The 22,211-nt window shown below is 48.7% G+C and overlaps 1 protein-coding gene across 2 annotated transcripts in view; it reads left to right on the top strand.

The window, feature by feature from the left end:
* Positions 1-22,211, top strand: part of DUS2 (dihydrouridine synthase 2) — a 1,290,787-nt gene that overhangs the window by 1,248,602 nt on the left and 19,974 nt on the right. The window lies entirely within an intron of this gene.

Raw genomic sequence — 22,211 nt, forward strand, 5'->3', positions numbered from 1 at the left:
TTATTATTGCCGTATGGTTGATCAGGAAAGAGTCAATAACTGAAAGGTGTAGTAAACCAATAATAAACTGAAAGTTCTGGCGGTTGCTTCACCGTGGGGTTTTTCCTTCCCCAATTGCCCTTTGGATAAGGCTGTGGTCCTCTAACTCGAGTTATCCGGGTAGGCCCACCACTCGGGGTTTCCTGCGTGCTCCTTCTCGGTGTCCTGTGAATATAACAGACAGCGTTGTTTAGAAAAGGCGGGCTTTTATATACTTCACTGGTTTCAAAACCCCACCAATGAGCAGACGTCTTGCCTAGCTCGTCTGTTATTGGTTTGGAAGGTTTGGTCCCGCCTCCCTCAAGACCGGGTTTCCCTGCTGTCAGTTTCGCCTGCCCCTGCAGCATGGGGACTGTTCCTGAAGCGTTTCCATCAGCGGCATCCATGCGGCGGCGGGACTTGGGGTCATAGGGGTGGTCCCTAATGTCGGGGTTCTTACTCCTCCTCGGCCGCGGGCCGCGGTCGCCGTGGACTGCTTCCTGACAAGGTTCCCTCCCCTTCCCAGTCCGGGTCGGCGACTCCAGTAAGGTGGGTAGCTAACCCCTCCGTAGCGTTCTACTGTGGCGGCTCCGCTCCCGTCAGGCTCGCCGTGTTCGTCCGATCTGTGCGAATTGGCGGCCTTTCCCAAGTCCGCTGCCGGCACCTCTTCACACATACTCACCCCGGGATCTGGCCGATCGGGCCAGTGAGAGCACCTGGACAGGTAGTCCGCCACCAGCTGAAACCTGCCTGGTCTATGCAGAGTCAGAAAGTCAAAGGGTTGTAGGGAGAGGAACCAGTGGAGAACCCTCTGGTTGGTATCTTTGTGTCGGGCAAGCCATTGCAGAGGTGCATGGTCTGAGAACAACGTGAACCGACGACCAACCAGATAGTACTTGAGTGATTCAATCGCCCATTTGATGGCCAGGCATTCCTTTTCAATCGTGGAGTAGGCCGACTCATGCGGCAGCAACTTTCGGCTGATGAAGCATATGGGCCGCAGTTCCGATTCTTGTTCCTGCGACAGGACGGCGCCCAAGCCATGGTCCGAGGCATCAGTCTGGAGAAAGAACTGCCTCTGAAAGTCGGGACAACATAATACCGGATCAGATGTGATCCTTCCCTTTAGAAGGTCTATGGCCCTTAGGGCGGCTTCGTTATTGGTCAGGTTTGGGTTCCCTTTGAGTCTCAGCGCATCGGTGAGTGGCGCGGCTATGGAAGAAAAATCGGGAATAAACCTCCTATAATAACCAACGAGCCGCAGAAAAGCCCGTATTTGTTTCCTGTTCACAGGTGTTGGGATGCGATGAATGGCCTCGGTTTTGGACATCTGTGGTTTCAGCATTCCACCCCCCACCACGTGTCCGAGGTACTTGGTTTCGTGAGTTCCCATCGTGGTCTTACTGGGATTGATGTGGAGGCCTGCCTTATGTAGGTCGGCTACAACCGTTTCCAAGTGGTTCAGATGATCCTCCCAGGTCTTGCTGTATATGACGATATCGTCAAGGTAGGCCGCTGCATATCCCTCATGCGGTCTTAGGATGATGTCCATAAGTCTTTGGAAGGTGGCAGGTGCTCCATGTAGGCCAAAAGGAAGAACCTTAAACTGATACAGTCCCCTCGGTGTGGAAAAGGCGTTTTTTTCTTTATCCTGGGGTCGCAAAGGGATCTGCCAGTATCCCTTTGTTAGGTCTAGAGTACCCAGATACCGGGCAGCGCCGAGTCCCTCTAACAACTCGTCCATCCGTGGCATTGGGTATGCTTCGTAACTAGACACGCTGTTCAGCTGCCTGTAGTCCATGCAGAAGCGGATTGAGCCATCTGGTTTAGGGACCATAAGGATGGGCGATGACCAAGCGCTGACTGAAGGCTCAATGATGTCTAGGTGTAACATTTCATCTACCTCAGTGTTTATGATTTGTCTCCGGGCTTCGGGTATCCGATAGGGTCTGAGCCGTACCACCTGTCCGGACACTGTTTTTATCTCATGTTCAAGTATTTTGGTCCTCCCTGGTAAGGTGGAAAAGGCTTCTCTGTAGGGTAGTAGCCTATACATTAACTCTGTTCTCATGATTGGCGATAGGGCGTTCCCCCACTGGACGTGGTCCAGGGAACCGGGGTCCGGGTTTGCGGTTTCCAACGTTTCTATGTCGCCGATGGTTCCTAGTGCTGATACTAGGGGTTGATTCCACTCCTTTAATAAGTTGATGTGGTATAGTTGGTCTGGGTTGGTTCGGTCGGGTTGGTGCACCCTATAGGTCACGGGACTGAGAACATCCGTGATCTTATACGGGCCTCTCCATCTGGCCAGCAATTTGTTGGCGCTGGTAGGTAAGAGTACGAGTACCTGGTCTCCTGGGCTGAAACACCTCATTCTGCTCCCCTTATTATAGTTTTTCTCTTGTATGTTCTGGGCATGAGAGAGGTTGGCTTCCGCCAAAGCACGCAGTGCGCTTAAATGTTCCTTCAGTTCTTCGGTATATTCGGTTAGGGTCATTTCTTCGGAGGCCTCCCATTCTTCCTTAACCAGGTCTAGGATTGTTCGGGGTTGTCTCCCGAACAGGAGCTCAAAGGGGGAAAACCCCATGGAGGACTGGGGCGTGTCTCTGAGGACCATCAGAACAAGAGGTATCGCCCTATCTCAATTCTGGGCATCTGGTCCTGTCACCCTTCTCAACATTTTCTTTATCGTTTTATTATATCGTTCGACTAAGCCGTCGGTTTGGGGATGATACACAGATGTTCTTAGCTGCTTGATGTGTAGGTGTTCGCACACCTGTCGTAGTAAAGCCGACATGAAATTCGTCCCTTGGTCAGTGATGATTTCTGAGGGTAAGCCAACTCGGGCAAAGAAGGGTATGAGTTGATCACATAGTTGTCTGGCTGACGTCCCCTTAAGGGGAAATGCTTCAGGATAGCGTGTAGCGTAGTCGACTACGACCAGCATGTATTTATACCTTCTACTGGCTGGATCCAATGGACCGACAATGTCCATGCCGATCCTCTGGAATGGTACTGTAATAAGGGGCATCTTTTGTAGAGGAGCTTTAGCTGGTTTTACTCCACTCGTTAGTTGACAGGTAGGGCATCTTTTGCAAAACTGGGCCACCTCCCCATAGATTCCCGGCCAATAAAACCGTTTGAGTATATTTTGCTGCGTTTTCAGCGAAGCCATGTGGCCTCCACAAGGATAGTTGTGGGCCAATTGCAGGACTATGGTTCGTTGCTTTCTTGGTAAAACTAGCTGTTCCTTAACAGTCCCATCATCTGCCTTATATCTTCGGTACAGTAGACCTTGATGAAGCACAAATCCTGGTCCCCTGGGAAGATCTGGATCCCCTTCTTGTGTAGCCCTCTCTCGGGCTACCTTGAGGGTGTTGTCTATTAGGGTTTCTGCCCTAATACTATCCTCATTATCCTCTAATTTCCAGTCGATGGCTCTAGTCATATAACAAGCCTGACACCAGTCCATACGGCTTTGTCTCTTTTTATTGATGAGGGTTCCTGGACCAGACATGCCCCTTCCGGGTTCCGGCTCGGAACCTACTTCCCTTCTCCCCTCCTTCGTCATCGGTGCCTGGTCAAAGTTAGGTAAATCAGTCCCTATGACTACCGGGGCAGGCAGAAAAGGTAGGACGGCAGCCCTCAAGGGTGACAATTCCCTGTTTATTTCAATAGCCACATTTTTCATCGGATAATGCTTTATATCTCCATGTGTACATTTAATAGGTACGGATACGTTAAGTAAGTTGGGTTTGCTACTTACAGTAGGTGATATGGCGGTTTGCCGGCTGCCGCTGTGAAGTAGACCACGTGTGGGTCTGCCGTCGACTCGTATGTCCACGATGTAAGGACCGGGTACGCTTTCTTCTTGTAGCGCGTGCAGGTACCCAATATCCATTGGTTCAGCGGGTCTTCTCCTGGGACAGAACCGGGCTATGTGGCCCCATTCGTTGCACTCAAAGCACTGAGGTTGCCGATATCCTGGACTGGCCCCAGCAGACTTCGATTCCAGACCTCTTATCTTCTGGCCTCCGAACCGCCTCCTCGGGTTGTCTCCATCTCAACTGTTGTGGTCTGACCCCTTTGGTCAGTGGGGCATCAGTCATTGGTACTGCTATGCGCGCTGTTATCCCTGTGGGTGGAAACCTGTGGTACCCAGCCTTTTGATACGCCGAGGCAATATCCACCGCTTCAGTTAGGGAGGGTCTGTGATGTTGCCTCACCCACCTCTGCATTTGTCCTGGCAGGGCTTCTACGAACTGCTCAAGGATAATCTTGTCAAGTATCGGTTGAGTTACGGCCATCGGAGTTGTCAGCCACTTTTCCGCCAGGTCTTTTATTCGATAATACAACTGCCCTGGGTTTTCCCCAGGCCGTAACTTGGTGTCCCTTAGTTGAATTCGATAGGCCTCTTCATCAAGGCCAAGGCGATCCAGTCCAGCCGCCTTTATCTCACCATAGGGAGTATTACCGGTGGGGTTTGCCGCCTGGTAAGCTCCTTCCATGATGCCTGATAACAAGGGGGCGACATATTGTCCCCATCGTTCGGGGGGCCACTGTGCGTTCCTGGCTATTTTTTCGAAACTTGTAAAAAAGAAGGCAGTGTCCTCGCCGTCTTTATACTTTTGTAGTAATGCGGATGGGACCATTGGTTGCGTTCTAGAGCTAGCCACCATATCGGTTAGCTTCGATATAGTGTCATGATGTTTATCCTGTGCAGTAGTTTGCACCGTGCTTTGTAACTGCAATGCCTGCTGGAAGGCTTGGCGGTCGGCAGCTGCTTGTTGGTTTTGTATCTGAACCAACTGCTGCTGTCCTTCCGACAGCGTTTTGATCAATGCCTCCATTGCGCCGCCGTTTATCCCACCTTTGTCGCCAGTGGTGGAAATGAAAGACTGGAGACAAGACAAGTGCTGCAATAATCTTTATTATTGCCGTATGGTTGATCAGGAAAGAGTCAATAACTGAAAGGTGTAGTAAACCAATAATAAACTGAAAGTTCTGGCAGTTGCTTCACCGTGGGGTTTTTCCTTCCCCAATTGCCCTTGGGATAAGACTGTGGTCCTCTAACTCGAGTTATCTGGGTAGGCCCACCACTCGGGGTTGCCTGCGTGCTCCTTCTCGGTGTCCTGTGAATATAACAGACAGCATTGTTTAGAAAAGGCGGGCTTTTATATACTTTACTGGTTTCAAAACCCCACCAATGAGCAGACGTCTTGCCTAGCTCGTCTGTTATTGGTTGGGAAGGTTTGGTCCCGCCTCCCTCAAGACCGGGTTTCCCTGCTGTCAGTTTCGCCTGCCCCTGCAGCTTGGGGACTGTTCCTGAAGCGTTTCCATCAGCGGCATCCATGCGGCGCCGGGACTTGGGGTCATAGGGGTGGTCCCTAATGTCGGGGTTCTTACTCCTCCTCGGCCGCCGTGGACTGCTTCTTGACAAGGTTCCCGCCCCCTTCCCAGTCCGGGTCGGCGACTCCAGTAAGGTGGGTAGCTAACCCCGCCGTAGCGTTCTGCTGTGGCGGCTCCGCTCCCGTCAGGCTCGCCGTGTTTGTCCGATGTGTGCGAATTAGCAGCCTTTCCCAAGTCCGCTGCCGGCACCTCTTCACATGGTCAAATGGTCATCTTCTCACTACAGGACAAATGCATAGACACGATGTGCCTAAACAGAGAACAACTAAGTGCCCAGAAAAATCTCTTTAGTTATAAACATGACAGAATAATTAAAATGATGTACATCCTCTTAACATGCCTCAACAACTGTGTTTAAAAGCATAACCCTTTGCATCCTCAGTCGAGCACAATTCACCCCTGCTGAGTTAAGTCGGGGTCTTCATCAGGATGCTTTTTCCCTCATGTTCACACTATTAATAATAGTTTTCAGGGATAATAACTTATTGATAGTTGCCCACAACTCATTCAGAAACTCTTCTTATTCAGCATTTCAACAGTTTCCTTTTTTGCCTTTTACACAAGATCTTCACATAATGTACAATTCTTTTAATTTGGCGGTCTTTCATCTCTATTGGTGCTTTCTTCGCCCATTGACTACAACTGTTGAAACTCGTTCCATCACTGTTGATATCACACACATAAGATGTGATGTCAACAGTGATAGCAGTCTTTCAGGACGCGCTGAGCAAAAAAAATGTATTATTTTATTTAAAGCAAAAAATACTCGGAGCATCCCGAAACACAGATAGAGACTGTGCGTTATTGAATAACATCCGGTCGAGAGTACTTCAGATGTTCATCTCGTTACTCTACGAATAAGTGACAGGTGTAATTTACGCACATAAGATGTGACATAAACAATGATGGAATGATGGAGAAGATTGAGCCAGCACTAATACATGGAAACACCACCAAATGAAAATAATTGTACATTTTTCAATGAGCAGAAAAGGCTTTGACTGGAAAACAAATAAGATGAAACAATAAAACAAAATGGCTTTGTTCTTGTATTTTATGGGAGGTTAGGTTAAAACTTCAAACAAAAGTGACATACAGATGTCCAAAGCACATGTAAGAGCATAAGAGGCTCTCCCTTGTGAGAGTGCCTGTACATAGCTACAGTGTGTGATGGCAAGACCAGTAATTCAGAGATAGGACATGGACCCATAAAATGGCGACATCTGGTGACAGACATACATACACAAATATAGTGTATATTTAGGCCTTGGGTCAGTGGTTTACGAGATCTAAAGGTTTACAGTTGTTATGGTAGCCTCATGTTAGGGTCGTGGTCAGAACTCGGGTGGAACGGGATTATGGTGTAATTGGAGGATGCCCCGTCACTGGGTTATAAGTTGAGCTTGAGCCTGGTCTTGACCATTTCAGCTGATTAAGCTGTTTTGGTGCTGGGGGGAGATGGCATTCTAGTGATGGCAACTTAGTAGAGAAAAGGAATCGAAGCTGGAGGCAGTGTGGAGGGGGGCAGGGGATACATGATTTTTGAGGGTTAGAGTGTGGAGAGCCTGAATTAAGGAAAGTACTGTGAGATGGACTGAGCTTTGCTGTGGGGGGGGTTCCAGGCTTTTGATACATTTAAATATAAGGAGTAAACATGTAAGAAGGGAGCAGTGTTACACAGGAGCCACCAAGGGTGGTGATGGTTCACCTTCATGGGAGAAGTTCTAGGTAGGTTGTGTTGGGTGAGTGTGGCAAAGTGGAGTATTTTGTTGAAGCGAGCAAAAGAGCAGGGGGCAGCCCCAGGAAAAGGCTGGAACAGTAGTCCGGTTTACTGAGGATCGAGGCTGAAGACGGGCTGAGGAGCAGCGTGGTGGGTGAAGTGCTGGGCAATCTTCCCAATATTTAGAAGACTCATCCTGGCCTCACTTGCCGTGATAAAGTGATGTAAATTAAGTTTGGCATCAAATAGGACCGTAGGTGTGTGCATCTTGACAGATGAAGTGATCAGTCAGTTATTAATAGATTGATGGAATATCAGAGCCACCAAAGAAAAGAAGAAATTAACATTCATACATCAGCACTCAAATCACCTCCATACAAGAAAACCAAGCACCCTTGAATGAAACAGATTTGAATGAAAAGTAAACATACATTATGTAACAATAAATGTGAAATAGTCAGGGAAATCATTTCTTTCACACAGTATTACTTTTTATCCCTTGTCTTCATACATTTTCGGATTATTGCAGCTCTCCAGGACATGTCAATAGGCCTCTTAGCATATAGTCTCCCCCCTTCTGTAATGGTTTGATAGGCTGAAAAACGATGGTCTGGATGGTTGCTCAGAGCTGCGCCTGTAGTTTGGATTTATTCACAACCTTCCAGCCATCAGCTTCTGGTTTTGCTTTGGTCACCCCAAGTGGGACGGGTATGCCCAGACGTGGGTCCCGAACCTGCTGGGCCCAGAGACCCAAGCTACTTCTCACTGATGACACCCAACAAGGCCGAAACATGTCTGGAGATGCTTGTGGTCTTGTGCATTAGGGGTTTGACCTAGCAGTTTGGGCCGGGCTGCCCCTTTTGGGGGGGGGGGCCAAGCCTGATTTGCATACAGTCTTCCCCTTCTGTTATGGCTTGGTTGGCAGAAAAACGATGGTCTGGAGAGTGGCCCAGAGCTGTGCCTGTGGTTAGGATTTATTCAAAACCTTCAAGCTATCAACTTTTGGTTTTGCAATAGGCCGCTTAGCACCTAACAGTGCGAGGGATACAAACCTACTCTCACAATTCCTCCATCCTTCACCAACCAGCACTGCCTGGGAGCATTTCAAGACACTACCTGTACTGTACCATCATCAAAAATAAAATACTTACAACATGCCCTTGTCTTCATATAACAGATTCCATGCAAGGTTTCAGAACTGTATCAGTTATACCTGCCGCTCTAGGTTGTGGGTCCATGTGCTGTTGCATTCTGGTAGCAGCTAAAAAATCCTTATGTCCATTAACAGGAGGAGAGACAGTAACTGCTCTCCACTGCTCCCAAATATTAATTGGGTATTTATTCAGTGCAGACTTTGCTTCGGGACGCAACGGAGCACAATGGCAGCAAACATCACCCTGTGTGGTCTGGGGCTGGATTTAGCCTTATTAGCCTACCTCCACCAGCTCCAAGTGTCAATGAAATGATTATTCCTGGCATTTTTGTCCTTGGTACCACAATTAATGTGCTTGCTCTGCAGTTCTTTGTTTCCTTGCATGATTTTGTTTTGTGCAGCTCTAGATTGCCCACAAGCCCATATTATCCCATGGGTGATAGGCAAACGACACATTTCTTGTAAAGACAGATCAGAACGTAGGTGATATGTATAATCACGATTTTCAGTAAAGTTATTTCGAAGGGATTGTGTCCTCCGACGTATTCCTCATCTTAGATATCTCCTTCCAGCTCTGCTGGCCTCGGAAAAAAATTTCTCTAGAGGGCGCTGCGCGTCGACGTCCTCCGAGTCGATGTCCCTCGACAGCCGCCGTATTGACGTCGACGTCATCCTGCCTATAAAGGCCGCGCGCAGCGTCTGTTGCTCAGTTCCGTTTTTCCTCGCTTACTCAGTGCCTCGGAATACCGTTGCTCAGTTCTTGTCAGATTAAACCTATTTACCTCGAGTTATTTGATCGGTACTCGATGGCTTCCTCGTCGGAACCGACAACTCCTCGATCCGGCTTCAAAAAATGCCGAGATTGTGGAAAAAAGATGTCACTGACTGAGCCTCACAGAGTTTGTCTGTGGTGTTTGGGAGCTAAACACCATTGTTCGGAGTGCGAGGACTGTATGTCCATGACAGCTAAGGCCCTGAAGGAGCGTAGGGGGAAGCTGGAGAAAGGTAAGACTTTTAAAGCTTCTTCTTCGTCAACGAAGTCGAGACATTTGTCTCCTCGTCACCATTCGCGCTCCAGGTCTCGGAGTGGGTCCCATCACTCCTCGAGATCGAAGCACTCGAAGAGGAGACGTCGAAGATCCCCTTCTCCGTCTTCCTCGTCCTCTGTTTCGCCAAAAGAATCCCTTGCCCCACGAAACATAGTTCCCGGGCTGAATGGGAGGAATTCCGCAAAAATATGATGAGCGACTTCGAGAAAGCGGCCTCGACCCCATCGAAGACTGCCGAGAGCGATGCTCTGGTCGAAAGACCCGAAGGTCAAAAACGCCGCGAGTCGCAGTACCCGGCGAAGGAAACCTCTCGAGCGCGTCTCGAACCCTCGAGTAGGACTATGACCTCCAAACCTTCCTCGAAGGTTCCGCCGAGGTCGGTGTCTTCGACGCCGTTGTCGAAGGGACCTTCGACGCACGGGTCTGTCGACTCGACGCCAGCTTCGACACCGGCGTCAACGCCAAGAAAAGTCACGGTCACGACACACCCAGTGACTATCCCCAGGTCCTCGATGACGATGGCTTCGAGATTGTCGAGTAGAATCCCAATTCTGTGGAGGTCATCGAGGCCTCCGCCTTTGTTTTCGACGCCACGCTCAAAGCCTTCGGCGTCGACGACATCGACGTTTTCGAGGCCGATAATGACAAGTTCGGCACCCTCTGCCTTGGAAATGGTATTTACACCCTTTATGAGTTCAGAACAATTGAGAACTATGTCCTCAATTTTGGAAGAGGGTGAATTGTCTGAACAGGAAGACACATTTGAGTTGCAGGGACCTGTAACCCCAATTAGAGAGGAATTTTCCTCTGAAGAACGCAGGTTAAAGGATCTTCATGATTCCTTACATGAGGCAAGTGGGTTAGACACTTCCCCCGAGGTGGAGTTTGCTAGGCCAGACCCGGGGGAGCATGCTGAAACCCCCTATAGAGCCTTAATGGCCAGGATCACAGAGTTTATGGGGTGGTCTGCACCTTCACAATCTTTCCAACAAGATGACCTCACGGATATTCTTGATAAAGGCCCACAGGAGGATCCTGTGGTGCCTTTCCATAAAGCACTTCAGAGGAAGATTATGACGAACTGGGAAACCCCAGATGTCGTCCCGGCAGTAAATAAAAAACTGTCTACAAAATACAGGGTATCCTCTACAGACCCGGAGTTTTTGTCAAAACACCCATCCCCAGAAAGTCTGGTGGTACAGGCAGCATCTTCTACCGATGTCAAGACGGCTTATCCTACCGTCCCACAGGACAGGGACGATAAAAAATATGATGCTATGGCAAAGAAAGTTTTTTCGGCATGTAGCATGGCGTTAAAATCTGTGAATGCTACTTGCACCCTTGCTAGATTCAGCCATACACTTTGGGAGTGTGCTTCTACAGCGGCTGACTGCATCCCGGAGGGAGAAGAAAGGGAGGCGTTCCTGAATATCATACAGGACGGTAAAGACGCTATGTGCGAATCCCTCCAGACGGGCATTGATTCGGCTGACAGTATCAGCAGAGCAATGGCGGCAAGTACATCAACCAGGAGATTTGCTTGGTTGAGAAAGTCTGGTTTTGCCCCAGATGTGCAAGCCAGGCTCTTGAACATGCCATTCGATGGCTCTTCTTTGTTTGGGAAAAAGGCGGATGACAGTTTAGAAAAACTGCAAACTTCAAAAGCAGCAGCAAAATCCCTAGGCGCTGCAATCCGTCAGACACCTTTTCGTCCCACAGGAACTTCTACGAGAGGCAAGTCCTTTCGCTTCTACTCCGCATTCGGAAGAGGTAGAGGACGACCGGCTCAAAGGGGACAAAGAAGAACTATCCGAGGTGGACGGGGTAGATATTCAAAGGCCGCAGCAACAGCAGGTGCCTCTTTACCATCGGCATCTGCATCAGCCGCCCCAAAACCACTCTGAGGACTTCCCTCAAAGGACACCTGTAGGAGGCAGGTTGACTCAACATCTGGCGGAATGGCAGGCTATCACGTCAGATGCTTGGGCATTGGAAACAGTTGCCCAAGGTTACTGCCTGCCTCTCCTACGCATACCTCAGAGTCATCCACCGGGGATCAGCTCTCAGAAAGCTCCAGATCCGCTCCTCTTGCAGGAAATTTTGGACCTGCTAGAGAAAGGTGCCATAGAACCGGTACCTGTAGCGGAGAGGAGCAAGGGCTGGTACTCCCCTTACTTTCTCATTCCAAAGAAAGACGGAGGACTGAGACCCATCTTGGACTTGCGAGAATTGAACAAATTCCTCAGAAAAGACAAATTCAAGATGGTCACTCTTTCTCAGATCCTCCAGGCCCTTCAGTTCCAGGACTGGTTGGTATCTCTGGACCTTCAGGACGCTTATTTCCATGTGCCTATCCATCTCAAACACAGGAAATACCTGAGGTTCGCAATTGGCAACTCTCACTATCAATTTCGAGTGCTGCCATTTGGGCTGACCTCAGCCCCGAGGGTCTTCACCAAGTTAATGTCGGTAGTGGCGGCAAGTCTAAGGAGGGAAGGGATTCATGTCTACCCCTACCTGGACGATTGGTTGATCAGGGCTGTCTCTTCGGAACAAGCTCAGATCCAACTAAATCACGTGTGCCACTCCCTTCACAGATTGGGCTTCTCCCTCAATTTAAAGAAGTCACAAATGATACCATCGCAGAGACTCCAGTTCATAGGAGCGATCCTGGACACTTTCCTGGGAAAAGCCTTGCCACCAGAGGTGAGGGCTCAAGATATTCTACAGATGGTTACCAAGTTTCAAAATGCCCAACGTCTCCCAGCCTTCGACTTTTTGAGGTTGCTAGGCCTCATGGCATCCTGCATTTTCCTAGTGCCAGAGGCTCGCCTGAGAATGAGATCCCTCCAGTGGGCACTGAGGACTCAGTGGTCACAATTCTCAGGGAGAATGACAGATCTTCTTCAGGTTCCCGACAGGGTGGCTCGAGACCTTCAGTGGTGGGCCTGTCAGGAGAACATTCTGAAAGGAGAACATTTTTGGCAACCCTGGCCGGAGATAACAGTAGTCACGGATGCCTCACTCACGGGGTGGGGAGCCCACGCCAACGACTTGACCATCAGCGGTCGTTGGTCTCCATCGGAGTCCAGACTACATATCAACCTGTTAGAGCTGAGAGCCATCAGACTTGCGCTGAGGGCGTTCCTGCCAGCTGTACAAGGGAAAAACGTCCTGATAATGATGGACAACACAGTGGCCATGCATTACCTCAACAAAAGAGGAGGCGTAGGATCACTACCCCTGTGCAAAGAGGCGATGCAGCTGTAACGCTCACCTGATTCTCGCAGAGGCGCCGGTCTTGACTGGGCGACTACCGTATCTTCAAAGGTGATGTGTAGCACCCGGTTGGCTCTTTGGGCTGGACCTCTGTGCACTGTATGCCTGACGTGTAGAGTAAGATGTCTGCAGATAGAAAATATGGGGTTAATGAACTGGGGTTATTGGGGTGTCCCTATCTCTTTCCTCTTCTCCTCTCCTGTAGACCCCCAAAGGTTAACGCTCTCACCTTAGGTAAGTGAATGCCGAGCTCTCCATCTGCCTCGGGGCAGGGTGCTGTAACCAGTTTCTTCACTGGATAGGTAGCGCAGGCCTCTTGACTTCAGAGGACTGCTGTCCGTCGTTTACTGCACGAACGGTAAGTTTCGAGTCATTCAAATGTCTTTAAAGTCTTTAGTAATGATGTCTCTTGTTTTGCAGGGTTCCGGCGATGGCGGATGACGGGCTGAAGTGAGTTGAAGATGGAGCCCGTGTGATGAATAGAAGCGCCTGGAAGCACGTAAGTAAGCGCTTGTTGCCTGCTTCACTATGCGCTCTAACTGTCTTTTTATTTTGCAGGCACGAGTTCGGAGCGGCTGCAGGGTGCCGGAATACCCACTGGATTAGATGTGGAAAGGAGTCATGGCATGTGAGTATTAAAGTCCCCCAATGTCTTTAAACGCACCTTGTTTTGTCTTTCAGATGCGGGATGCAGCGCCGAAGAGTAGGTAAGCCTTTGCCTTTCAGATGCCGGAATGCTAACATGTTCTTTCTTGTCTTTATAGGTGTTGCTGAAGACTGGATTCAGGATGGTAAGCCTTTGCCTTTCAGATGCCGGAATGCTAACCTGTTCTTTCTTGTCTTTATAGGTGTTGCTGAAGACTGGATTCAGGATGGTAAGCCTTTTTCCTTAGGCCCAGGACCAGATGCAGAAGACACGATGAGCGTTCTGCTGCAGAGGTTGCAGAATAACGCAAAGCAAGATTCATCCACCGGGTGTGGTTTAAATAGCCTCCTGTAGTGCTTAGGTGTCTCCTTCCACAGCCACGCCTAAGTAAGAAAAGAGTTCCTGGTAAGAAAAGAGTTCCTGCCTTCCAGAAGAGTTCCAGTGTTCTGAATCTAGGGAGTGGCTCCAGCCCCACCCAACAGGAAAAGTAGTTCCAAACAGAAGAGGATCAGAGGCTCAACTGGCAGGCAAGTAAGCAGCATGGTCTGCTGAAGGTAAGTCCACCCAAGCATTATGAGCCCGGCGCTTCCAGCGCTGGGACTGGGCATATTTATGAGCCTGGTGCCACTGGCGCCAGGACTGGGTCCAAAAGGTCCCAATTGGGACTGGTTGGCACTCGGAACCTGGGTTATGGATCTGCTTCCAAGGGAGTTGGGAAAACCCTGACCTTTTGGAAGCAGAGATCATGACAGTACCCCCCCTCAAGGCCCCTCCCAAACCGGGCTTCTCCGGGGGTTTTGGCTTGTCAGGAAATGTTCGGTGAAATCTTTTGATTAGGCGAGGAGCGTGGACATATTCAGCAGGTTCCCAGGATCTCTCTTGGGGGCCGTAGCCTTTCCAGTCAATTAGGTAGAATAGTTTAGATTTGGAGATCTTGGAGTCCAGAATGCTTTGACTTCAAACTCGAGTTCTCCATCCACTAGGATAGGTTTTGGAGATTTGGTTAGTCGGGTTTGAGGTTGCACAGGTTTTAATAGAGAGACGTGGAAGACCGGATGTATCTTCATGTGCGGGGGCAAGTCCAACTTGACCGCTACTGGGTTTACTATGGTAGTGATGGAATAGGGACCAAGGTATCTTGGGTTGAATGTGCGTGGCCCTTTTAGAGGTAGATATTTGGTGGATAACCAGACTTGATCCGCTACTTGATAGTGAGGGGCTTCCTTCCGATGTTGATCTGCTCCTTTCTTGTATTGTTCTTTAGCCCTTTGAAGGTGAGAAACAGCTTCCTTAAAGGCTTGGGTGATTGTAGAATGCAGGTAGTCTACTGCTGGTGTTTCAAGATCTTGGAGGGGATCCAACTCCGAGGTTCGAGGGTGACTGCCGTACAAAAGAAAAAACGGGGTTTTCCCAGTTCCCGAATGGACAGAGTTATTGTAGGCATACTCGGCTATCCAAAGGATATCTTTCCAAGTTTTTTCAGTTTGTTGCAGCATGCAGCGTAAATACTGTTCCAGAGTTTGATTGGTCCTCTCGGTTTGTCCGTCGGTCTGAGGGTGGTGACTGGTCGATAGTCTCACATCAATTTGAGCCGACCGACAGCAACTTCGCCAAAAATGAGAAATAAATTGACTACCTCGATCCGAAATTAGAACCGAAGGAAAACCGTGCAGTCGGACGATGTTTTCGAGAAATTCTCGGGTCAGAGTTGCTGCTGTTGGCAAGCCTTTGAGCGGAATGAAATGCGCCATCTTGGAGAATAAGTCCACGATTACTAGAATCGTATTGTATCCGGAGCATGGAGGTAGATCGGTGATGAAGTCCATAGAAAGCGTATGCCAAGGGCGAGGTGGGATGTCAATAGGGCGTAAGAGGCCTGCTGGTCTTTCCTTTTGACTCTTGTTTTGGGCGCATACTCCACAGGACATTATAAAGTCTCTGATATCTTTTTTCCAAGACGGCCACCAGAAGTAGCGCTTGATCTTTTCTGAGGTCTTGGCTATACCGGGATGACCTTCCATTAAAGAGTCGTGATAACAAGAGATTACTTTTTTCTGTAAATCTGTGCTGGGTAGGTATAATCGTTCTTGGAAATACAATAAGTTGTCCTTTACTGCAAAGTCCTTTCCCTGCAGATGCCAATTCTGTATGTCTGCTGGAGTTACAAGTTGCCTGGCTTTATCCTTAACTTCCTCTATGGATTCTGTGGTGATTACACCCAGAATTCTTTGTTCGGGAATGATTGGTACAGGTTTAGGGTTGACCAAGTGTTCTTCCACTCCCATCCGAGAAAGGGCATCGGCTTTACCGTTCTTTGTACCAGGTCGATGGGTAATTATGAAGTCAAACTCGGCAAAGAATAATGCCCAACGGAGTTGTCTAGAGGATTGGGCTTTTGCGGTCTTCAAATATTGCAGGTTTCGGTGATCCGTAATCACAGTAACGGTGTGTCGGGCCCCCAGCAGATAATGCCGCCAAGCCTTAAAGGCAGACTTGATAGCCAGAAGTTCCTTGTCAGTAATCGTGTAATTGATTTCAGGAGGCGAGAATTTGCGGGACCAAAATGCCACGGGATGCAACTGATTGGTTACCGGGTCCTTTTGTGATAGAACTGCCCCCATGGCAAGGCTTGAAGCATCAGTTTCCACGATGTAGGGGAGTTCGGGGCGAGGGTGTTTTAAGATTGGTGCAGAGATAAATTTAGTCTTCAAATCCTGGAAAGCTTGTTCCGCCTCGGTAGACCATTCAAAACGTTTGTTTTTCTTTAACAAGGCAGTGATGGGCTGGACTATTCGAGAGAATTCGGGGATAAACCTGCGGTAAAAGTTAGCGAAGCCTAACATGCTTTGCACACCTTTTACGGAGGATGGTGATGGCCATTTGAGAACTGCATCGACCTTCTTTGAATCCATACGCACTCCGCCAGGTGATAATATGAATCCCAAGAATTCAACTTCAATCACGTTGAAAACACATTTTTCCAACTTAGCGAAAAGTTTGTGTTGACGCAATCTTTCGAGGACCATTTTCACGTGTTTCCGATGTTCAGATTCCGATGAAGAATAAACGAGGATGTCGTCAATGTAAAAAACAACACATACATCTATGAACTCTCTGAGGACATCGTTCATAAAATATTGAAAGGCGGCCGGGGCATTGCAAAGTCCGAAGGGCATGACCTGATATTCAAATAGCCCATACTTGGTGCGGAAGGCCGTCTTCCATTCATCGCCCTCTTTTACTCGTACCAAGTGGTAAGCTCCTCTAAGATCCAGCTTTGTATATATGCATGCTTTTCTGACTTGGTCCAGGAGTTCAGGGATCAAAGGTAACGGATATCTATTCTTAACGGTGATCTGGTTCAGGGAGCGATAATCGATACAAGTTCTAAGGTCTCCTTCCTTTTTTGGAACGAAGAACAAAGCTGAAGAAGCAGGGGACTTGGAAGGACGAATAAACCCATTTGCCAGGTATTGATCCAGGTATTGTCGAAGGTGAGGGTTCTCAGGCTCGGTGAGGGCATAAATTCTACTACAAGGAGGAGTAGATCCAGGTATCAGGTCTATCTGGCAGTCATAAGACCTATGAGGAGGTAGAGAGTTAGCCTGATCCTTCCGGAAAACATCTTGGTATTCTAGGTATTCGGGAGGTAACTGGGGAGTCTCTGAAGAAATTGCGGCCAGTGCAACACCAGGTGGAGGGTGACAAGTAGAGACACATTCTGGAAACTGGACCGTTCTTGCTCGCCAATCGATCAGAGGATTGTGTTTCTCTAACCAAGGTATTCCTAGAATAATCTGAAACTGAGGGGCCTTGATCACATCGAACACGATCTTCTCATGGTGTCCATCTTGACTTATTAGCGTCACCTCTTGAGTGGTATGCGTTACTGGCCCGGAGGCTATCTCCGTACCATCCACCGTAGTAATGACGTCCTTTACAGCCTTGGGACAAAGAGTTAGATTCATCCTCAAAACCATTTCATGATCCACATAATTGCCGATGGCACCGCTGTCGACGTAAGCTTCAATTGCATGTAATCGATCCGGATTATCAGGGCTAATGAGGACCATAGGTATCACGAAATGCGAGGTCACGGAACTGGTTTTCACGCTCGGCAAGAGGACCTCTATTCTTGTCGGGCGAGGTCGTTTCCCTGCTCAGAGTTTGTAACTTTGGTAACTGCAGCTCCTACTGCCTTCTTGGCAGGTTTCACCAGACAGTCTCGAAGAAAGTGCCCTGAGTTTCCGCAATATAGGCATAATTGCAACTGTTTCCTCCTTTCCCGCTCCCTTTGTGTTAGAGGACCTTTCAGACCCCCTATTTGCATGGGTTCCCCGGAGTCTACTCCTTTGGAAGGAGTTGGCGGTTTGGAAAATACTCGAGCATCAAACTTGGAACGATCGGCCTTCCTGTTCTGCAGCCTGTGATCTATTTGAACGACCAAGTCTATATAATCCGAACAGTCTTGTGGGGGATTCACTACTTGGGCTAAAACGTCTTTGAGCTCTCCACGTAGACCTCTATAAAACAGCGTAATCCTTTTGTCCTCAGGCCATTGAGTTTCCACTATTAGCCTATTGAAAGATGCAATATAAGCCAAAAGGTCTTGATTACCCTGTCGCAATGAAAGAAGCTCATTGTCCAAGGCCTGCCCCTGTGAATGTCTTGCGAACAGTTTTTCCATACTAAGCTGAAAGGCTTGAAAATCATGGAGAACCGGATCATCTTGATTAACTAGAGGGATCGACCAGTCTGCCGCATTGCCACTAAGGTACGAAAGTACAAAAGCTACTTTTGCTTGATCAGTTGGAAAGGCTGCTGGCCGGCATAAGAAGTGCAACCGGCACTGATTGATAAATACTGCAAACCTCTTTGGGTCACCAGAAAATCGTTCGGGCGGAGCCAGAGGTACATTCCCAGGTAGGTTGATCTGCACTGGATTCATAGAGGATGTTGAAGGAAGATTTGCCCCTGATGCGGGTAACGGGGTCTGTCCGGCTTGTGACTGTAGCACTTGTCTAGCAAGATTGTCTGTTCTCTCCTTGGAAATAATTAGTTCCCTTCTTACAGCATTCGTTTCCTGACGAGCTGCATGCACTTCTGCCCTTAGTTCCCCAAGTAACCGGGCTAGGGGGTCAGTATCCGAGGTTTCCATAGCGCCTGGGCGAGAGTTTTGCGGTAGGCTTTGCGTTCTGTAACGCTCACCTGATTCTCGCAGAGGCGCCGGTCTTGACTGGGCGACTACCGTATCTTCAAAGGTGATGTGTAGCACCCGGTTGGCTCTTTGGGCTGGACCTCTGTGCACTGTATGCCTGACGTGTAGAGTAAGATGTCTGCAGATAGAAAATATGGGGTTAATGAACTGGGGTTATTGGGGTGTCCCTATCTCTTTCCTCTTCTCCTCTCCTGTAGACCCCCAAAGGTTAACGCTCTCACCTTAGGTAAGTGAATGCCGAGCTCTCCATCTGCCTCGGGGCAGGGTGCTGTAAAAAGTTTCTTCACTGGATAGGTAGCGCAGGCCTCTTGGCTTCAGAGGACTGCTGTCCGTCGTTTACTGCACGAACGGTAAGTTTCGAGTCATTCAAATGTCTTTAAAGTCTTTAGTAATGATGTCTCTTGTTTTGCAGGGTTCCGGCGATGGCGGATGACGGGCTGAAGTGAGTTGAAGATGGAGCCCGTGTGATGAATAGAAGCGCCTGGAAGCACGTAAGTAAGCGCTTGTTGCCTGCTTCACTATGCGCTCTAACTGTCTTTTTATTTTGCAGGCACGAGTTCGGAGCGGCTGCAGGGTGCCGGAATACCCACTGGATTAGATGTGGAAAGGAGTCATGGCACGTGAGTATTAAAGTTCCCCACTGTCTTTAAACGCACCTTGTTTTGTCTTTCAGATGCGGGATGCAGCGCCGAAGAGTAGGTAAGCCTTTGCCTTTCAGATGCCGGAATGCTAACCTGTTCTTTCTTGTCTTTATAGGTGTTGCTGAAGACTGGATTCAGGATGGTAAGCCTTTGCCTTTCAGATGCCGGAATGCTAACCTGTTCTTTCTTGTCTTTATAGGTGTTGCTGAAGACTGGATTCAGGATGGTAAGCCTTTTTCCTTAGGCCCAGGACCAGATGCAGAAGACACGATGAGCGTTCTGCTGCAGAGGTTGCAGAATAACGCAAAGCAAGATTCATCCACCGGGTGTGGTTTAAATAGCCTCCTGTAGTGCTTAGGTGTCTCCTTCCACAGCCACGCCTAAGTAAGAAAAGAGTTCCTGGTAAGAAAAGAGTTCCTGCCTTCCAGAAGAGTTCCAGTGTCCTGAATCTAGGGAGTGGCTCCAGCCCCACCCAACAGGAAAAGTAGTTCCAAACAGAAGAGGATCAGAGGCTCAACTGGCAGGCAAGTAAGCAGCATGGTCTGCTGAAGGTAAGTCCACCCAAGCATTATGAGCCCGGCGCTTCCAGCGCTGGGACTGGGCATATTTATGAGCCTGGTGCCACTGGCGCCAGGACTGGGTCCAAAAGGTCCCAATTGGGACTGGTTGGCACTCGGAACCTGGGTTATGGATCTGCTTCCAAGGGAGTTGGAAAAACCCTGACCTTTTGGAAGCAGAGATCATGACAGCAGCTCTGGTTTTGGGCAATCCAAGAAGGAATCTCTCTATCGGCAGTTCACCTAGCCGGAGAGAAGAACTTGACAGCGGATGCTCTGAGCAGGCAGAGCACAGTCTCCCACAAGTGGGAACTAGCTCAGGAAGTCCTTCAAGAGATCTTCGCCCTTTGGGGAACCCCTCAGGTGGATCTGTTCGCCACCAGCGTCAACAGGAAATGCAATCTGTTCTGCTCAAGGGAATTTCCCCCGAGAGGAGCTCTGGGAGACGCGTTCATAGTGGACTGGGAGTTTCCGCTTCTGTACACGTTCCCACCGGTCCATGCCATTCCTCAAATGATCAGGAGGTTGAGAAGATTCCGGAGAACCATGATCCTAATTGCCCCGGATTGGGCCAGGAGAACGTGGTACCCGGACCTTCTAGACTTGTCCATCTGCCCTCCAATTCGACTTCCACTCAGAGAGAACCTACTCTCACAGAAAAGAGGTCAGGTTCTCCATCGAGACATCAAAACCCTCAACCTTCACGCTTGGCTTCTGAAAGGTTGAGGTACAAGGATTGGGACCTCCCTGATGATGTTATGGAGGTGTTGCTTTCGGCAAGGAGGCCAGCAACAAAGTCTTTAAACCACTGCCGTTGGAACAGATTTTGCAGCTGGTGTAGAGAACAGAATATCGACCCTTTTTCATGTGGTACACCAATGGTTTTGTCCTTCCTTCTATATTTGGCGAATTTAGGCCTTCAACTTGGCACCATTAAGGGCTATCTCGCAGCGCTATCCATCTTTAAGCGCACTGCGGAAGAACCATCCTATTTCAAATTACCCTTGGTAATACAGTATCTAAAGGGGTTAACCAATGTTTATCCCCCAAGACCATTCCAAGGACCCCTATGGGATTTAAACTTAGTACTAACTTTCCTGATGGGCACACCTTTCGAACCACTCCATTCTTGTTCGTTAAGATTCCTTACCCTTAAAACTGTTTTATTAATAGCATTTACATCTGCTAGAAGCGTGAGCGAATTACAAGCTCTTTCTTGTAAACCCCCTCACACAATATTTCACAAAGACAAAGTTGTCCTGCAAGTGAAGCCTAATTTCCTCCTAAAGGTGGTTTCTGAATTCCATATCACTCAGAAGATTACCCTACCATCTTTCTATCCTCCTCCTCACCCGGGGAAAGAGGAAGAGAGGTTACACAGGCTAGACCCTAGAAGGGCTTTACGTTTTTACATCAGTAGACTAGCCAGGATAAGACAGGCAGACCAGCTGTTTGTAGGTTACGCAGGTCACAAGCTGGGGTTACCAATAACTAAGCAGACCATTTCCAGATGGATCATTCTAGCCATTCTGGAATGTTATAAACTGGCAGGGAAAGAGCCCCCTCAAAACCTTAGGGCTCATTCGACCAGAGGTATTGCAGCTTCATCGGCCCTCAAAAGAGGCGTGTCGGTTAAAGACATCTGTGCGGCCGCTACATGGTCGTCTGTCCATACCTTTACACGTTTTTACAATTTGGATTCCTCCTCCAGTCAAGAGACTAGGTTTGTAAGGGCTGTACTGCATTCTATTCATCAATAGAAGACAGCGTGAAGTCAGTACTCCCTCCTCCAATAATAGAATACTGCTATGGGAGCCTATCTAAGATGAGGAATACGTCGGAGGACACAATCCCTTCGAAGAGCAAGTTACTTCTTACCTTGTAACGTTCTTTCGATGGGATGTTCCTCCGACGTATTCCTCATCGGCCCTCCCATCCATCCCCGCAGTTCTACTTCCCGTGTTGTTGCAGCTTACGCTCCTTCAGGGTGATTAGTCTAGTCCAGAAAGTAGTATTGTGGGCTACAAAACGGAACTGAGCAACGGACGCTGCGCGCGGCCTTTATAGGCAGGATGACATCAATACGGCGGCTGTCGAGGGACATCGACTCGGAGGACGTCGACGCGCAGCGCCCTCTAGAGAAAAAATTTTCCGAGGCCAGCAGAGCTGGAAGGAGATATCTAAGATGAGGAATACGTCGGAGGAACATCCCGTCGAAAGAACGTCACAAGGTAAGAAGTAACTTGTTCTTTGCCCTTAATTGTGATGGGAAGTCCATTCCATTTAGCAATCTTGGTCTCAACAATGCTAAACACTTCTCTTTAATGTCTATCACATATACTCTTAACAGCTGTGATAAACAAATATCCTGAAATATTTAATTCCTTTAGCAGTCCCCACTAAAGGATACTCAAACTCTTGTTAAGAAACTGATATATTGAGAGGGAGGCTCTCAGACGTCATCCAAATAATCACCACCCCAGAATAAGTTCCTAAGTTGATATTTCATCCAGGATTGGCT

This window comes from Ambystoma mexicanum, chromosome 1q (genome assembly GCF_040938575.1).
Source record: "Ambystoma mexicanum isolate Mex_15411 chromosome 1q, UKY_AmexF1_1, whole genome shotgun sequence".
NCBI lineage: Eukaryota > Metazoa > Chordata > Amphibia > Caudata > Ambystomatidae > Ambystoma > Ambystoma mexicanum.